Source organism: Cupressus sempervirens, chromosome 11 (genome assembly GCF_028749045.1).
Source record: "Cupressus sempervirens isolate cs-2001-9-10 chromosome 11, ASM2874904v1, whole genome shotgun sequence".
NCBI classification, from domain to species: Eukaryota; Viridiplantae; Streptophyta; class Pinopsida; order Cupressales; family Cupressaceae; genus Cupressus; species Cupressus sempervirens.
In genome coordinates, this window is record NC_143128.1 from 179,523,492 (window position 1) to 179,527,199 (window position 3,708).

The following is a 3,708-nucleotide window of genomic DNA, read 5'->3' on the forward strand; positions in this document are numbered from 1 at the left end:
CACACCTCTAAAAGAATTTTGGAGATTATTCATACTGACTTGTGGGGACCAAATGATGTGCAAAGCTACAAAGGTGATAAGTACATTATGTTATTTATTGATGATTATTCTAGGATGATGGCAGTTATGTTTCTAAAACAAAAATATGATGCTTTCCAAATGTTTAAGTGGTACTTAGCAAGAGTTGAGAAGGAAACAGGTAAAAGCATGAAATGTTTGAGATTTGATAGAAATGTTTGAGATTTGATAGAGGAGGAGAATTTACATCAAATGATTTTGAGACTTTTGTAATGATAGAGGAATCAAAATACAAACATTTGCACCTAGGACCCCTCCACAAAATGGAATTGTTGAAAGGAGGAATAGATATGTAACAGATTGTGCTAGGACACTCATGATGGAGAAGAATGTTACTTTGAAATACTGGAGAGAGGCTATAAGTAGAATTGTCTATACCTTGAATCATGTGCATGTCAAGCAAGGTACTCATTCAACACCTTATGAACTATGATGTCAATAGTCACCCAATGTAAAATATTATAAGGTATTTGGAAGCAAGTGTTATATTCTCTAGGATTTTAGAAATGGTAAATTAGATGCAAAAAGTAAAGAAGGTATATTCCTTGGCTATTCCACAAGAATTAAAGCTTATAAGTGTTTAAATACTAACACTAAAAAAGTTGTGGAAAGTGCAAATGTGAAATTTGATGAATATATAGAAGTACATGAGGCTGAACCTATGAAGAAACCAGAGGAATACAAATATTTTGTATACTTTTATGAAGGTATGCATGTTGATGAAGATGTTGTTGTTAGAAACAATAGTTCATCAATATAACTAGGGGTGGGGGGTTGAATCAGTTATGTGACAATTAAAATAATTATCCTCTTTAAACAATCTTGATCAATCAACCAATGTAAACAATAACCATAAAGAGATGCTCATACACAATTACACTAGATATGTTGACTAGGGAAACCCTTGATCAAAGGGAAAACCATGGTGGGAATGATGCCCACAAAATGATGTATTAATATGAATATTCCTTGTTAGACGATGAACCCTGTTAGGAGTCTATTACAACATTTAGTACAAAGAGTCCCTATTAGGAGACTTTGAATCCCTATTAGGAGATTCCAACCCTGTTAGGAGTTGTGCAAGGCAATTGAACCCACTATCCAAACAACTTTAGGATCAAATCAAAAAACTCACTATCCAATTGACCTCGGTACTATTCCTTTCAGAATAATAGATGTGTAACATGATTTTACTTCTTCCTCTATCGAGTACATTAGACTCCTTCACCTTTAGATCATGCAATCAGATCTAGAACTCTGAACTTAGTAACAATAATCCTTAAGATCACTTACATGCATTAGTAAGTCACTCTGCTCTACTGCATTTTAATTCGCAAGTCTTCTTCACTTCTCTATGTGGAAAATAAAGAAAACATCTTTCCTTTATACCATGCTTAATAATAAATCCTTGAGTTGGCTTCATACTTCATTATTATACGTTAATTAAATGAAATACACATTTAACTAATGTTGTCGACTCACAATTATACAAAAACTTTCACACGTGTGACTTCCATACATGCGCACTCTCTGAAATTATCAATGGTCAGTAAACTATCTCCTATTCACTGTACAACCCTTCACTACAATTATAAAAAGCTATAGCAATCATACAATAGAAACTACTTTCCTAATACTCTATTTTCATACAATTCTTTGTGAATCAATCATATCTTTTGCACATTGTCGATTCAGGTTCTGCACGCTTGCCTATGTAGCAAATACACACCGTACAATCTGTTGGTAACTGCACATAATCATATAAGTATTATAATGTTCTTAATACAATCTATTGCTCTATTTGTCTTTTTCAAACTTATTATTATGTTGTCATCAATGACAAACATAGTTATAAAAACAATCATATCAATGTTTTTCAATTCTCCCCCATAGCGTCAACATTCATGCTAATAATCTCCCCCTTTGGCATTGATGATAACATAGATGAAAAACATCTAGTTCCAAGAATATCAACAATTCTTTTCAAATCCTCTTCACCAATCAAATCTTGCTTCATGCAAATCCTTCATTGCAACAATTCTCCCCCATACTACAATGTTTTTCATGCCATACTTCTCCCCCATTGACATCAATGTCAAAGATAGTACACAAATGGTTCAATTTTCTTGAACATCTAATCAGCATGACCACAAGTTGGTCTATTGCTTTACAATTTTGTATATAAATCTATAAACAACTCAAGTATCTAAAGACACTACCAATTACCAATTACCAAGAGTCCTTTTCTGACTTTTTCCATCATAGATACTCCCTCATTGAGGAAGCATCAACATTCAGTCCAGTCTATCAATAGTGCTCTATTCCTTGGACTGATGCACTTTTGCATCTTTTACTCTGAAATAGGTAGGGGCATAACCCCAAGCATACCTCTTAGGTACTCAAATGTATCCTTTGGTAAGGACTTTGTGAAAATATTTGCAATTGTTAATGTACTCTAGTCTAATTTCTTTCTCTTCAACTTTCTCTTTCAACATATGATACTTTATAGAGACGTGCTTAGTCTTAGAATGCAAAACAGGATTCTTAGACATGTTAATTGTGCTTGTATTATCATAGTAAATAATAAAAGGTTCTTTGAATGTAATTCCAATATCCTTGATCATCTACTTCATCCATATAACTTGATTACAGTTATTTGCTGATGCAACATATTTTTCCTCTACAATACTTTGTGAAGTGCAATCTTATTTCTTGCTTAGCCAAGAAACCTATCTTCCATCAAGAAAGAATGCTCCTCCATTAATTCTTTTTCTATCATCTATATCTCCAACCTAATCAACATTAGTATAAGTGCAAAGAGTAAAATCATTACTTCTATCATACCAAATGCCATAATTAGATGTGCCTTTCAGACATCTGAATATCCTTTTTACTACTATGTAGTGATATTCTCTAGGATCAGCTTAAAATCTTGCCACAATTCCAACCGTATTTTCTATATCAAGTCTACTATGAGTTAGATACTGCAATCCTCCAATCATAGATATGTACTTCTTCTTTTCAATAGTAGGTGTCTCATCCTTGCTTGATAACTTGTGACCACTTACCATAGGAGTTCCAACAAGTTTACAATTTTCTAGTCCAAATCTTTTTAGCAAATCTTTCAAAAACTTGGTCTGAGAAATAAAGATTCCTTCTTTGTTTTGAGCAATTTGCAGTCCTAAGAAGAATTTCATTTCTCCTATCATGCTCATCTCAAATTCGTTCTTCATACCTTCTAAAAATTTGTTACTGGCTTCATCATTTCCTCCAAAAATAATATCATCAACAAATACAATGATTATCAACAAACCATTTTCTATCTCTTTCAAGTATAAGTTACTATCTATTGTTCCTTAAGCAAATCCAAGCTTTGATAAGTATTTATGTAACCTTGCATACTAGGTTCTAGGTACTTGCTTCAATCCATACAAGGATTTCATTAATCTACAAACCATATCCTTCTCTTTTGTCAAAGGAAAACCTTGTGGTTGCTCAATGTAAACTTCTTCAAGTTCTCCATTCAAGAATGTTGATTTAACATCCATCTAATATACCTTGAAATTTCTATTTGCTACATATTCCAAGAACATTTTGACTGCTTCCATTTTTGCTATAGTTGCATATGTT